At 37.0% G+C, this 17,412-nt stretch overlaps 1 non-coding gene across 1 annotated transcript; it reads left to right on the top strand.

Moving 5' to 3' along the window:
* Window positions 1–5,115: 5,115 nt before the first annotated feature.
* Trnar-ccu (transfer RNA arginine (anticodon CCU)) lies at window positions 5,116–5,188 on the top strand. Its single transcript has one exon. It is a non-coding gene; the product is annotated as a tRNA-Arg (tRNA).
* The last annotated feature ends 12,224 nt before the right edge of the window (window positions 5,189–17,412 follow it).

Genomic DNA, 17,412 nt, shown 5'->3' with positions numbered 1-17,412 from the left:
TAGGTATACTCATTATATTTATAGACCGCAGGCCAGGAGCATATTTCGTCAGTCATCGCCTCCCGGCTGATACTTTGTCAGATCATAGTTTAGATGCTGTTTTAAACTAAAAAAACCGTCAGCCGGTTCTATCGCGGTGGAATGACCGTCAGCTGTAAAATTAACATGTAAAAAATGTGCGCCTTACCACTTTATGTGCGGAAAAGTATGCGTAATATGAAAATTGCGTAATCCGTTGACGGCTTTTCAGGCGTTTACGCCTGATGTAATGCTATATGCAAAGTTTCATGATTTGTTATTGCTATCATAAAAAGGTATAGCGCTTATTTTTTACATGTTCATGCGACCAGCAGATGTTCTTACCACCGCGATATTACCGGCTGACGATTTTTTAAACTAATAATAGCATCTGAACTCTCATTTGACAAAGTATCAAGCGGGAGGCGGTTTTTTGTTTTACGTCTTTCGGTGGCTGCCACCAACGGAGCGGCAGCTGAAGTCCACGAGTGTTCATCATACCTAGCCGTTAATCACTACACGAGTTTTCAGCCGGGAGGCGATTGGTCATGGAAATCTGTTCTTGGCTCGCGGTTTATTAGCAAATAATCGATTTGATTTTGATTTTATTTACCCTGCTCATCATCATTACACAAAAAGCTTACATTGTTCTATCATTGGGAATCGAACCACTATGTGAGGCCAGCATCAGCTCCGTCCATAGTGTCACGGTGTCACCTAGGTTGCCAATTCAGAGCCACCCCGCACTAGTTTTGTAAATGACAAGTCAAAGATACTTGTAACTAACTAACTGCTTTGGCTCAGCGATCCAAAAATAATCTTGGCCTCCGAAACGAGAGAACGCCACCTATCCCGATCCAGCGCGATTTCCTGCCATGAATTGGCATTCAGCCGACGCAGGTCCGCCTCCACGACATCACACCGGCGGTACCTGGGGCGCCCGATCGGTCGACAGCCGGTTGGTCGCCTCAAGTACGCTTCCTTGACTACGCGATCTGACTACATGTAAGTGATTTATTAAATATGGCTACATTCAAAAATTTTCACTATTAACAATACGTCCACACTCATCAAGTAATGTCACCATAATGCTTGCATTTAGCAACCAACAATGGCGCCTATCCTTGCCGCAAAACTAACTGGCCACTGAGATCATAATGCTATCTCCTTTACCCTTGTTAAGACCAACCAAGAGTGAAAGAGATGGCATTATGACCTGACCGGCTAGATAGTTTTGGGGATAGTATAGGACTGGACCGGACCGGAAAGGAGTCGGATTGTCTTTTAAATACTCGCATGTGATTGGCTGGTTAGAACCGGGCTGGCAGTTTTGATATTTATGTTGCCAGACTTAATAATTGTGACCTAAAGATTGTAGTAAAATATGAAATTAGGTATTATTTGAAAATAATAACACTAGCGTCTTTTGAGCAGCGGCGGCTTGGTCAGCGCCATAGAAAATTAAGTAGTTGCGCCAACATTGCGTCGAGCAGCAACCATTGAGTTGACTAGACGCCGACGTTCGGCTGATGCTGTGTGCGTCGTTTGGCGTTGTGTGGTGGCCCTAATTTGACATCTAAATGATGTCTGTTCTCATTTGTCCGAGCATCTCACTCGCGCGAATTACCCTCTAGGTCAAACTGACCTGAAACTCCCATCAAACCATTTTAAAAGTAGCGCACATCCAACACGCTTTCATCAACAAAATCATTTAGCAAGACATCAAAGCAAGAACCTGACCGGATATGAAGGCCGCCGGAAACCAGCTTCCTGGGCCTGATCACCGGACTCCACAGATCACTTACTTCATGGAGTATCGCGGTATATATATGTCGCTGCTATCTCGTTAAATTTGCCAGCTAATTAGTCGCCTAGGCCAATAGAAAATCACTCGACGTTTAACAACTTGGCGTATTGAAAGTCAGCTCTTTGAAAAACGATTGGTTCACGCAGCTAAGTGATTGAAATGTTAGTAAATATATTTTTTAATAAAATAGTAATCTAACCTAACCGAAAATCTAATTCATCTAAGTGCAAATTAACTAAATGACTACACGACGTTCAGCCATCTGGTTAAATGTTATGATCAATGACTTGGCTGATTGTTCTTCAGCGAACTAATCATGTAGCTGGCTATTTTACCAGTTGGCTGCGACATATACACAACGACAACGTTTTAATACTTTAATACCAGGTATACCAATTATGGTAACTCTATAATATGTAAAGTTAATACGGATAAGTGTGACTGCGGGATAAGTGTGGCTGGCGTTAATATTGGGGACTGTTTACACATTGATTGGTATAATTATTTTCGAGGATATACATTTGCTACTTGCATTTCTCGCAATAAACATTAATCCAGGTATAGACAGGCTCTAACGTGGAGGTCAGCACATACACACACAAACACACACGCACGCATGCACGCACGCACGCTCACACGCATGAACGCACGCACGCTGAGGCCGATGCGTGAGAGGCACGATCAGACGACCACCGACATTTTTGGCAGAGAAAGATCATGCCACCTTGGGTTCCTGTCCCGGTTTTCTTTCTGAGACACCTTCTGCTGCTGTCTTAGGCATCAAACCAGGATTATCATTCACAATATGGAGTCTATATAAAACGTAATCTACTAGGTTCGCGTGACACCTCCGTCATTATGAATACTCCTATTTGTAGCTTACATAAACCAGTATATCTTGACCTCAAAATCTACTTCAGCTATGCATGATCTGAGATCGTTCTGGTGATGGTCGATTGAACACGAGAGTGATTTGAATCTTCCCGACCGCACTTAGACAAGGCCTTAACATTGTGGATCACTAACTTTAATAGCTGAGCCTACTTAGCTTTTTATCAAACTGAGAAAGAAAGCCACCAACTAAGCAAGCTTAGTATAGCCACATAGGAGATGTCGCAACTCGCAAATTAAGCGTGGACGTAGCAGGCCCTGACGGAGACGGTGGGACAAATTAGACACCTTCATCAGTAACTGGCCAGAAATAGCACAACAACGGGAGCTGTGGTGATCACGGGGAGAGGCCGATGCCCAGCAGTAGGGCACTATAACGGGTTAGCAGAAAAAAAGAAAGAAAGAGTACTTTTATGATTCTCTATCAACCAAATACTTATATAGGTACCTTTGTTGATCTAGTATGCTTAACAGGCCTACAGACCACAGACCAGGAACATATTTCCATAACTCATAGCATCCCGAGCGAAAACTGCCTCTCCGTCGGTGGACTGAGGAACGGCAGCCGTCAAAACATTGTACATAACCTCGACCCTGAGCGTTGGGAAGAGCTTGCTGGAAGGAGGTCTTCTTGGCGTTCCATAACGTCGTCAAAATTTATGAAGATAATCGCTTCACTAGCCTAGACATAAAATGTATCCTACGTATACACGTTCAACGCAGCTGGCCAACTTTATTGTCATGCGTGCAATAGAGTATTTAAGAGCAAGTTCGGCGTGGCCAGCTCAGCTACATTAGGGCTCATACTAGATAACGTCCATAATTTTTATGGACGTTATCTAGCATGAACCCATTACGAGTACATTACGAAAACGATGAAGAGGACTATAATTATGTATAAATGGGGCAATACATAGCTCAAATGTATGTGACCGCGGCCGGCTAAACGTCTCACTTTGTCGCTTATCACAAGTACGCCTTGTCAGGTTATTCGTAAGAAGATATTAGCAAATCTTGTCCTTATGGCAAGTGACAAAGTGAGACGGTCATATATAATGAATATCCCAATGAAATAAAAAGTTTTCTTTTTAAATACTGTCATTACTCTTTCTAATTCTATATAGGAAGTACTAAAATAGCCCTAAAAAATCTTAAGACCCCTTAAACGAAACTGTTTAATTCATTAAGGTTCCGATTAACATATAAAGCGGGTCGCCGCAAATAGGTAAATAAAAAGGCAATCAGCAGCGGGAGGGTTGACACGTTTGCAGCAGGTTGGGGGTTTTATTACGTGCGTCGACGGGATGAGATTAGACAGGATGATACATGTTTCAACATGCGTATGTATATGTAGGTTTATGTGACAAAGATAAAGATAGTTTATTTAATTTTAATTTTAATTTATTTATTGAGAAGTTCTACAGCGTTTACAATGAATAATATACAAAAAACATAAGTACTTATAAGCATAGCCAATATCAGAACTCCCTGGAATTGACACAAAATAAAATATCATCTGTGGGTAGACTTGTGACTTGTGCTGTACAAGAATTGTAAACATAAATTAAATTTTAGATCTTAAAATACAAAGAAAAAGAGTATAAGAAAAGAAAAATAATAACTGAAACCTGGCAAATTTCCTAAAATGTGCAGATAAAGTTATTTTCCAAGTAGGCATATTACAATGCACTTATGAACGTGAAATCTACGCCGGCTCTAACCCTCTGACCCGAGAAGATTTAAATCCCTCCTAAATTGTAGGAGGGTATCCCAAGAAACTCGGCGGGACACATCTTTTTAAAATATTACATCTTATAACTAACATGCATTAAATAAAAAAATACAATTTAAATTAATATGGAATTAAAAAAATCATGATCATGACAAAGAGAAGTTAAACTTCTTTTTCATCTACTTGCCGATTTAAATGGCTCACAGCTAGGCAAGAGCCCCGTGACTTCCACGACTCCCGGCCAGGAGTTGTTAAAGATGGTGTCCAGGTTACCCTGCTAGCTCTTTTTATGTATATGCTGAAATAAATAAAATAAAACAATAAAAAAATCAAAATCTCAAAAATGTTCGTGAAACTATTAGAGAATTGTATTTTGTTTCGATAAATATGTAACGACGCCATTTGACAGTAATACCAACTTCCAAAATATCAAATATAGAATCGTGAGGCCGCCTAGTTTGTTTAATTTCGCATCAAATGTCATTCAAATGCACCAAGTAAAATTTCCATTCGAGTAAATTGCATACAACTATTTACACTTTCAAAAATAAACCTTATTTCAACTTACCGAACTTCCTTTTGTTATTCAACACAATAACATACGAGGTCCCGATAGTAAGTCGTACTACGTAGCATCAAATGCATTATTTCGAGCACACCACTCGTAGCCCCTGTGGCCTAATGGATAAGGCATCGGCCTCCTAAGCCGGGGATTGTGGGTTCGAGTCCCACCAGGGGTAACTTTATTTTTTAGATGTTCGACTATATATTTCCATAAAATGTAATTTGTTTTTTTTTCTGATATTTTTATCTTTTTATCTTCACGCTTTATCTCTTAAATATTGGAACATTGGAAATTAGTAAAAAAGTGGGGTAAAACCGAGACCTTAAGAGAAAAGTTTTATAAATGCCATTAGTTTTATTAAAATCTACGAACTTTACTAGTCTCTATTTCATTAATTTAATTAACAACATAGTATTTATTAAGAGAGATCACATAATAATGTAAATACATTATTATCCGTCAAAAAACAACCAACTTTTAAATCTTTATTTTGTACGGTTTTATCACATGCCTTGTCCAAACGTCTGAAAATATCGATACGAAAAATGTGCCAAAAATATGTATACACTACCTTAATGTATGGGCATTGCCCATTGGGCAATAAAGTCGTGTATAGATATTTTTGGCACTTTTTTCGTATCGATATTTTCAGATGTGATCGTATCTAACTATCCAAGCATCGTTTTTCCGTGTCTTGTACAAAAAAAGAAACTTGTATAAAACCGGGACTACCCGGTTTTACCCCGTCCGGTTTTGATCTGAACGTATGGTCAACCAATTTGATTCCTAGGCCACTATAGAACCATGTCATAATGACTTCTACGACAGTACTTATTCATGTATAGAGTAGTTAAAGCGACAAGGTTCTATAGTGGCCTAGGATTCAAATTGGTTGACTGTACCTACGAGAAACCAAAAAATTGCTGATATAAAACTTAATGCAATTACAATCAACGTAATGATTGTTGATTCTTAATAAATACATAATTGTATAAAAATTACAAATTGTACTTACGTTAACGTACGACAGATTGGTATGGTGATGAATTCCGTGGAATTATTACATCAGGCACCGGTAAAAAAGTTTTTCTTTTTTTACTTGTAATTTCTATACGCCGTCACGCACGTCATTCAACTTTTGTTGACAAACTTAAGAGGGAAGAATAGCTTTGCGATGCGATCCTAGTAAAATAACGGTACTTTTTCTATAAAATTTCATTTTGGGAGAAAACGTTATCCACTTACTAAACCATAACAAATCACTTTGATTTCGATGTCGATCGTGTCAGCAGAATATATTAATATTCTAGGTTTATAGGTTTCGCTTTAAAAAAATACTTCTTTTTGTATTGCAAATTTTGACAAAAAGGAAAACCTATAAACCTAGTTTTTCATTGTGTCAATAACAAACTAAAAAATCATGGAGAATGGTAAATATTTAGAAGTGGAATAAAGTTTTCTCTTTTTTTTATTCTATTTGTACGGACGATCACGTCGTACACTTCCCTCTTAAGCAATGCTATTTGTTGATTCCCACAGAAATACAGCATAATATTGTAAAATCAATATCATTTGACAAGAAATAGGTGGTTAAATGCCATTCCTAGGACAGTTACCTTACGGCACGCGCACTAAAAGGAACACTATTAATTATACTCTATAACATCTTACAAGACCACCCCATATCACAATATAAACAAACAGACACAATATCATAAATAATAAGCTGACCCAACCTAATACGTAATAATTACCGTTAGCTGTAATATATCGCGTCATATATCGCGTGGCGATAAAACACACTTCAAAGAGGGTCTAATCACTTTATGTCCACGACACGGTAAAATTAAATAATACACTTACTACCACTTGGGATGGGTAAAAAATAGAGACTGCTAATAATATAGGGTTGAAAGATTCGCGTCTTCTGAGTTCTTCAGCTAGAACGAAAGAGAGTGCGACAGCTTTAGCATTCGACTTGAGAAGATTTTTTAATAAGTATGTGTAGATAGTATAGACTGACTCTCGCCTGACATTTTGTAACAATTAAAATATTTTATAAAGTAATATTTAATGAATAGAATAGATTTTATTTGTATTAGTTGTACATCATCATATTTAAAAAAAAATCACAATTTGTCAATATAATTAAAATAAAACAAAATTATGACTACTTATAAAATAAAACTTAACCTACCTAGAATAAATTAAAATACCTAAAACAAACCCTGGCCTCTTGGGAGGGTGCCCATCACGCAGGTAGCATTGCCGCGCTGTATCGCGCGTAGCCTTTGCGCGAGAAAGCTGTGGGTCTCTTGTTTTATATGCTTACTTTACTTATCAATAGCAAACATTCTCTTTAGATAAAGCTTTTATAGGATTTTAAATGTCTGGAATTTAAGTATTATTGTTTATTTCTTCCCATTCATGAAATAATCCATTTTTTAAACCATCATAAAATCATTTTTTTTTCCTTTATTAAAGGGCTTTTTCGAGTAAACGAATATGTCGCCCTAAAATCATGTCAAAAATACTGAGTAACATAAGTAAAATAAGATCTGATTAATATTAGAAGTATTAAAACAAATTAAATTATTTTTAGAAAATATTTTGTTTTTTATTTCAAGTAGAAACACTACTATAAATTGAAATAAATGTCATATACTAAGAAAAAGTGACCAAGACCTCCAGTGCCCCATGCTAGAATCGAACCAGCGTCCTCTGCTATCGCAGCAGGTGCCTGAGCCTTTTCTCTATTGAGCTTTTTTCTTAGTATATGACATTTATTTCAGTTTAAGATCTGATTACATTAAGGTTGTCGTAAGATCGCTGTTCAGCAAGCCTTATGTACCTCTTCTTGAGTTTATTGTATTCATTGTATAGTTTTCTGTATTGAGGTGTGCAATTAAGATTATTTGTATTGTATTGTATTCAATAATGCCAGTGTTTATTAGTAACTGGTCTCTGGCAATAGGTAACATTAGATCTAAGGAGTTCCTAGTACACCTTTAGTGCTAATCTAAAATTTACCAAACCACTTTACCTTGCATTGATAATATTTGCAAATCGAAACTTTATTCTCAACCTATTACGGTTTTTATTCCTATGACACAACTACATACATAAGAGCTTTCGAAGCGTTGTACTAAAACTGATGGCATTTAGGTTTCACGTTTAATCTTGAATCTTACACAATGGAGTTAAAGTACGTTTTTGTAAGTTCATTTTCACGGGTTGTAATTGTCAGGAATGCAAAACTGAATTATTAGAAGTAGTTAAACTGCTAAGGATTTGGGATCTGAGAATGAGAAAACGCGACAAACGTGTGACAGTTAAAAGGGGGCTAATGCTAAGTTGTAGTTTTTATATTGATTTTTGACACGTTATAATCAAGCATAAATGCAGTGAAGAAAATCATACGTCCTTAAACTACGTCCAAAAGAGAGGTATGGGCATTGTGAATTTTATCTCGCTTTGTGTGGTAGGGCACGGCCAGTGGATGTCATTCCAGATCTAGAGCAGAGCCCAACCGGGGAAGTACCTCCACCTTACAGAAAACCGCAGCCAAATAACACTAGACCCTACTCATAGTGTCGTGTTCCTGCCGGTGAGTAAGGTTGCCAGAGCTCAACGAGGGTGCGGAGTGTTAGGGTCGGCAACGCGCATGTAACTCCTCTGGAGTTGCAGGCGTACATAGGCTACGGAGACTGCTTACTATCAGGCGGGCCGTATGCTTGTTTGCCACCGACATAGTATAAAAAAGACTATATTTTCAAGGGCTGACTTCAATGAAAACCTTAAGAGGGTACCTCCTCCTTACATTGTTCTCTTTACTCTCCACAGTGCTGAGGATCATGACCTCCTACATAGACCACATGATTCCAGATGGCAGGTTTCCAGGCTTTCCTATCCCTTGCGACTTCTAAGGCATCATGGACCATGATTAATAGCGATGTGCTGACCTGCGATGGCAGCATGGTTCCATTTTTATCACTTGTCACTATGCCCGTCACTTTTGCGCTTACATACTTGTTAGAACGTGACAGGTATGGTGACAAATGATAAAGAGCCGACCATCTTAACGCTACTGGTCGGACCATGCGTTGGACTGCGGCCCCTTCTCTTTCCTTCCACCGAACCAGTGACCATATTTCCAGATTGTCTCCAGTCTTCCTGGCTATGTCTCCGAATAATTCAAATAGTAAAAGGTTACAGTTCACTCAATAGAAAAAAAATGAGAACGTCTAATTTCCATTAAAAAAAATTCAGTTGTATTAATACTGCATATTGGTACCATAGCTGTACTTTTAGTATTTAGATATGACGAGCAAAACGTTAAGCACAGAAGTGTATTTCAAAGTATTTAGTGTAGATAAAAGACAATTAAATATGTCAGACGACTCAGCATGACTTACGTTGTTGCGCGCGGTGTCTTGAAGTCGCTTTTGGCTTACTGGCTAAGTAGACTTAACCTAATATTTGACCTATCTAAGTAAGTAGTCAATGTCAAAAGTAACGTTTTTGTTTGAAGAACCGTCACTTTTGATACTGGTATATCCGATCCATAACGTATCTAGATCTAGACCTAATATTTGACGTATTAGATAGATAACTAATATACCTATCTTAAAGTTCGAATCGGACCGTTCGTGTGTAGGTTTGTGAGACTCTTAAGTAGAAAAATAGGTGGGCTTTTTGTCAAAAACTATAAGATTTCATATAAACTTATAAACATTCATAAAATCTCCACAGACACTATCACCTATCTTATCTCAATCTGTACATAATCTTTACATGCTGGCCTCTGATTGGTCGACCGTCCAAGACACCTGCCTCACCTCACGGCTCGACCAATGAGCGCGCTGCGCACCTGGCCGATCGATGACAAGGCGGGCACACCTGAGTTTACAGTTTTAAAGTGGGGCACAGGTGTGTCTCTTAAAAGATAAAGGATGAGATAAGATTGTTGTTTTTTTCATCGCGTTGGAGTGTCCGGCCATTTTTGTATATTCTTCGTATTAGTGTCCGATCGATGATAAGGCACCTGAGTTTTTAAGTTTTATAAAGTGGATCACAGGTATGTTCTTTGAATGAAATATTGGTGTTTTTTCTTTGTGTTTAAGTGTACGGCCATCTTTAGATGGGTGTATCAACTTTTTTGTTTTTCTGTTCCTTCAGCCAGGCGATAATGGTAATGACATGATTTGTGGTGTAGAAATGTTATTATACTTTATTTTCTGTGGAAAAGGCTTATAATATAACTACCATAAAAATGTATGTTTGGATATTTTAAATACTATAAAACTAGGTTTTCAAAGTGACCTAGAAGTAACCAAGGCACCGAGTGACAAGAATAAAATGATTCACCCAGATTGATTTTGTCGGGTTATTAATTATAGAAATTTTTATAGACATCTTTGGATTTAAATAAAGGTTTAACACAAACTAAAAGTAAGCTATGCTTCAGTGGATAAATTATTAAGGTTGGTAGGGTAGACCGAGGCGAATTGGATCACAGGGCGAATTGGATCAGGTGAAAAATCCGTTGATATTTCAAATATTGCATTGATAGAGCACACTAAAATTGCACTCTACATCTCTACTTTTAGCCTGCAATGACGCAGAAATATTTATTTAATATCAACAGATTTTTGTCTGAGTCTGATCAGATTCGCTCTGTGATTGAGTCAATATAATGAGTGTGCACTATGGCGAAATTTAATTTAATTCAATTCAATTCAAATGATGTATTTGTAAACATAGGTAACAGTGTTGGTAAATACAAAAAAAATGTGTGAGCTCTATGTTTTGCCGTCAGGCATACACATTTGAAACTACGTATACACATACCAATTAAAATACATTATTGCATACAAATGTACTTAACTAAATAAAATAAAATATTAATCAATTATACAATAATATCAATAATTGTCATTAAGCACTGGTGGGCCTAGCGGTAAGAGCGTGCAACTTGCAATCCGGAGGTCGCGGGTTCAAATCCCAGCTCATACCAATGAGTTTTTCGTAACTTATGTACGAAATATCATTTGATATTTACCAGTCGCTTTTCGGTGAAGGGAAACATCGTGAGGAAACCGGACTAATCCCAATAAGGCCTAGTTTACCCTCTGGGTTGAAAGGTCAGATGGCAGTCGCTTTCGTAAAAACTAGTGCCTACGCCAAATTTTGGGAATAGTTGTCAAGCGGACCCCAGGCTCTCATGAGCCGTGGCTAAATGCCGGGACAACGCGAGGAAGAAGATTAATAATTGTCAAATGTAGTTGTATACCAAGTTCATAATTGCGCGTATTACAAATTCATAATTATTAATTAAAAATAAGTGCAGAAAAATGTCACTTAGGTACAGTCAGCATCAATAGGAGCAGATGAAACAACCACTAGTGCCACTCTTTAAATAATATAACGGCTTGATTCGAACTTTAAGATACGTCAAATATTTGATAAAGATACGATATGGATTAGATATGTCAGTCAAAAGTGACGTTTATTCAAACAAAAACGTCACTTTGAGACTGGCATATCCAATCCATAAAGGTTCTTCGAAATCTTAAAATTCGAAGCGGGTCGTAAGTTAAATACCCTCATAACTATTGGAGAATTACGGCCCGATTTGAAGAATAAGATACGATTTTCTCATTTAGATATCGTTTGTATGTCGTATAATTGACAGAAGCAGGTCGATTCAGGCAACCAATGTCACTTTAACGTTAGAAATATCGTAGATAGATCCGGAATCGAAATAAACATAAATTTAAACATGTCGTTTAGTTAACATTCTTTTTAAGATCTTTCCAAGATCTTAAATCGGGCCGTTAGATTCTAACGAAGAACCCAAGTACGACACTTGGGTTCCGCGTTTTGCAAATTAACTCATAAAAACATCATTCATTTGCTTGCAATTAAAAAACAAAAACTATTTCTATTCCCGTCCATTCACAGAACTCATTTTGTTATCTGAATTCCAAATTACACGGTTGTTTAGCGGCTAAGCTCGGCGGAAATCCGGACGTAATGAGTGGTAACGACGTGTGAACGTCTCACCTGGACGGCATCGGTCATTAGTGTGAAAGAGATGGGGAATGTCGATAGTCAGTTGTCGATATTTGTAGACAATGTGACTATCGACTACCTATGAGTGGTAACGACGCGTGAACGTCTCACCTGAACGGCATCGGTCATTAGTGTGAAAGAGATGGGGAATGTCGATAGTCAGTTGTCGATATTTGTAGACAATGCGACTATCGACTTCCGATGTCACCAAGCCGTAGCTTGGTGACATCACCAAGATGATGGCGTCGGTCATTAGTAGGAGGGGGACGGGAAATATAGCCGGTTATCGATATTTGTAGACAACGCGAACTGATCCACTGCCGAGCTACTCGTATCGACGAATTCACACATGCAAACGCCCATCAGCGTCATTTTGATTAATTTGAGTTACAAAACTTAACCATGTGAATTGTATTGTATTGTATTTACTGTACTTAATTCATACACATAAGTCTATCGCATACGCACAAACACTTTCATACATATTAATTAAATAGAAAAGGCTTATTTGTCGCAACAGAATGGAATCAATGAACTTTAGACTAATTACAGGTCCTTTTAATAAACTATGTACAATTTTTTTGCAATTTGGTCGTCTAGTAAAATGTGTCATTTTCATAAAATTTACATAATAATATATTTTAAAGTTCATATCAGCCTTATTAAGTAATAAATGTTACAGTAAAATTCAATTCGACATTTAAGCTTTATTATAATGTGGATTATTATTACAACCATACCTGGGCTACATCTTATGTAGATACAAACAAAAAAACATAAGACGAGATAAATCTTAAGAACAAAAAAATTAAGACCAAAAGTCTTTGAAAGTGAAAAGTATCGATAATATGATATCCCATCACTAACCCTTCGTAGGTAGGCGCCAAGTTTGCCACAGCAAATCAAAAACAACGCTATTGAAAGGTGTCTCTGACAACTCGTGCGCAACTAAATTGCATTTTCTGTTTTACATTTTTAGACTTGGCACTACAGCGGTGGACACGTTTTTTATTCGGCGCCTATAAGAAATGTAAGCTGTCTACTGCGTATTTATAATGTAGGTACGCTTTCCTATATCTTTGTTAAATATACTATATTCTTGTTTGAGGTTAAAGATATAATAAAATTGTTGCCTGCGATGTGGGCCTGTGGATGCTTGCCTTAAATAGCTCCTGCGATGTTGCTTATGTCCATAGGCGACGGTGACCGCTTCCCATCAGGCTTGTCTACTCGTTTGTTGGCATAACTTTCTAGACATTATTAAAGGCTCAAATAGTGCATTACGTTACAAGGAAATACGAAACGAGTGGCGATAAATTAAAACACGACCGAAAGGAGTGTTTTAAATCGACACGAGTTGTGAATTACCTATTCGCACATGTTATTGTACAACGTTTTACAGTAGGTACATATATAGCCCTTTCAATTTTCTACATAATTACGTCATATGCTAATTATCACACTATTGCGGTGAAGTAGAACCATAAATACTGAAGTGTAAAAAAGTATTATATTAGATGACTCGTAGAAAAAGTATTGTGTACAGTCAGCGTCAAATACTTCGTAGCAGTCAAAGTGGCCAAATAGTTCGGTACACCATACTAAATATATGGTGTACCGAACTATTTGGCTACTTTGACTGCTACACAATTTGCTGCTATTTGGCTACTTTGTACAATAGTGATATATTCATGCTTTTCAATCTCGTACCTTACTTAGGCAACTCAGCAAGCCTCGTTTCCTAAACACGTTACTCGACTGAAAAGCTCTCTATTATATCAGGATTGTATAATATGCTATTTTAATCATCTTATTCCAATTCTCTGGAATTGTCCGTTTTAAATATTTTTTTTTTTTAATAAATATTATAGGACATTATTACACAAATTGACTAAGTCCCACAGTAAGCTCAATAAGGCTTGTATTGAGGGTATTTAGACAACGATATATATAATATATAAATATTTATAAATACTTAAATACATAGAAAACACCCATGACTCAGGAACAAATATCCATGCTCATCACACGAATAAATGCCCTTACCAGGATTTGAACCCGGGACCATCAGCTTCGTAGGCAGGGTCACTACCCTCTAGGCCAAACCGGTCGTCGTTTTGGTTCATGCGACGGAATATCTTATCAAACTAAACTAATCCCCTAAAATACCTACCTGCTATCTGTCCGTCCTGCACGTGTGGCCAACCATAATTCGATATCTTTTTAGAGGGATCCAATAACCCCCCGTTATTACCCAGTGTTGCAGGGGTTGCAAGATTGAGCAATTTTCTGCCCGAGGGTAGTAATCGCCTTTTTACCTTCACTCAAAAAACTTGGGTGCTTTTGTCGTGTAACAAAATGATAGGTAGGAATTTATGGTGACGGGAACTTATTACAAATTTATTTATATAATGTCAGTTAGCGTTGCCGCTGATGGTGTCATATTGTTTTACAGTACATAATATGGTGGTACTTTATAGCACTAGTGACGAAAATTAGCATATTACGTTACCTTGTCGAACATTTGAAGGGCCATATGTACTGTAAAACGTTGTACGATACATGTGCGAATAGGTAATTCGCAACTCGTGTCGATTTAAAACACTCCCTTCGGTCGTGTTTTAATTTATCGCCACTCGTTTCGAATTTCCTATTTTTCGCACTTGTATCGTAATGTACTATTTTATCACACTTGCTTGTAAACGGTGTAATAGTATACCAACATACTAAGATGTAATGAGTTATATAATGACCACGGGTGTAATTGTTTATTTTTTACTTTTAAAATACTCAAGTTTATATATTTTTTGTGTATATTTATAAATATTTGATTTGATTAATTTAATAGACGTTTAAAATATTTTTACATAATTTTCAATCGTGGCTGAATCGGATGGGTCTGAGCTTTCGATGCTTAACCTGTCAAAAAATTGCAATATGGCGGACGAATGTTTGAAATGTTACCGTATTAAAAGAAAATTTGCTTAAAATTTAGTTATTTCTTCGTAAATGATGAAAAACATTGTGTGCCACTCTGAGGGTAAGAATAGCAATGAGTGAGCTTGTTGTTACCTCTAATTGTCTTTTTTTATGTTTTTGTACATGTATTGTAAATTCTGTAAGGTTTGCAAACATTTTATTTGCTTCAATGTTTTATTCATTATAAATATCGCAAAGAAAGCTATAATATAAGCGAAGATACTCGTATACAAATGGGGTACTAATTTATTCACCTCTTATTTTATATTGTGTCTTGAGGATACATTTTTCAAAATACTTTCGCTAAAATTATCTTCAACTAACCAATTTAAACTTTTGCGATTTTTTGTCATTAAGAAAGAACTTGTTCCGAAACCATGCGAATACCGTCCTCAAAACATCGGCAGACAATTTTAAACCTCAATTATACGCGATTAAGGCCCGTTTTCGTAAATAATTGTATTTTTAAACTAATTTAAAAGCTGAAACTGTCCCAAAAGCTATATTAAACTGTAAAAAAGGACAGGTAATGTTGGCACGCTGCAGCTAAGGACGTAATTACTAACAAAGAGTCGTTTCTCACCGAAACAAGCCATCCGGCTGATGAAAAGGAACATAAAAACAAACACGCAAGCCATCCTGTATGTCAGTGGAAGTACCTTGATAACTGTTATGTTTAAATAAGCCTGCAGTGTCTGTGCCTGTCACTATACCCGTCACTTTCGCGCTTAGATACTTGTTAGAAAGTGACAGGCACATGGTGACAAATGATAAAGAGCCGACCATGTAAGCCCTACTGTAGAGCTAAGATGGTCGGCTCTTTATCATTTGTCACCATGCCTGTCACGTTCTAACAAGTATCTAAGCGCGAAAGTGACGGGCATAGTGACAAGTGATAAAAATGGAACCATGCTGCTACCGCTGATTCATTTGCTTAAACAATGGAAAAACGACTCAAAATGGAGCAAGCGTTAATCCTCAAGTATTTATTACAAGTTTCATTTATTAAAACTATATAATGATTACGATTACCAAGGAAAAAGGCACATTAATTATTAGATCAAAACAAGATTGCATTGGTACGTAATTTATTAGATTATTTACGTTTTTACTACATAATAACTTTTGAATAAATGTAATAGCTTAATCTGAAATCCTTTTTTTCGAGTAAACGAACACCCTTTCTAGTCGTGTGTTTTAGAGTTCCGTATCCAAAGGGTCAAACGGGACCCTATTACTGAGACTTCGCTGTCCGTCCGTCCGTCTATCACCAGGCTGTATCTCATGAACCGTGGTAGCTAGACAGTTGAAATTTTCACAGATTATGTATTTCTGTTGCCGCTATAACAACAAATACTAAATACAAAATAAAATAAATATTTCAGTGGGCTCCCATACAACAAACATATTTTTTTTGCCGTTTTTATAAATAATGGTACGGAACCCTTCGTGCGCGAGTCTAACTCGCACTTGCCCGGTTTTTATTTGTTCTATTACATTTAATGCATTCCTAAAGATCAAATAAATGAGTAAATTATGCTGTTTCACGCTTGCCACTTTTTATTTCGTTAAATAATTCACATAGTTTTCGAGTATTTTGAATTTCGAACAGTTTAACGGTCATTAAAAACGAACTGGCATAAAAAGCAGGTCAGCTCATTATCGAATGCAACATCATTATTATTATAGTTACATAATAAAGAGGACGTTCGGATGTCAACTGCAGTTACATTACTGTTTTAAGGAATATAATTTCCATATATCAAAGTGTCCGACAAAAAACTATAAATAGGTGGCGCTACAATAGCTAGAATACTTGAGAAAAAATCTAATCATAGACATAGTTTTTAGCTACTCTAGCGCTACTCTGGAGAGATTTGAAACTATTATTTATAGCTGACAGCTGGACACTTTTGTAACAGTTCTGATGAGATTCTGTTCTTTGCCTCTACCTTCCATAGTTTCGGTGTTGTTGTAGCCGCCTAATTTTGTCAATTTCCTTGTCAAAATGAGTGACATTGGCCGTCATTATTTCCATTCCAGTCTTTAAGATGACGCGTCGTAAATGTTGGCGTCAGGTATCTTGATTTATCTCGGCAATTACAAAACTCAAGAAAGTATTGTTTGTTGAACTGGTTATTCTTGGCATCGACTTCATTTATGTAGTTTTTAGACTGTTGGTTAGCGTCGGACCAAGACAAGTCTACAACGAATATAGCACACGCTATAAGTGTTATTTACTGGTTATAATTTCATAGAAATTTGACGTTTAAAATAACACTTGCACTGCGTGTGCCATCAATATCGTTGCAGACTTGTCTTGGTCTAACTCTAATTTTTATAGCG

Source organism: Cydia pomonella, chromosome 8, assembly GCF_033807575.1.
Source record: "Cydia pomonella isolate Wapato2018A chromosome 8, ilCydPomo1, whole genome shotgun sequence".
NCBI classification, from domain to species: domain Eukaryota; kingdom Metazoa; phylum Arthropoda; class Insecta; order Lepidoptera; family Tortricidae; genus Cydia; species Cydia pomonella.
This window is presented reverse-complemented; position numbering and strand designations above follow the sequence as displayed.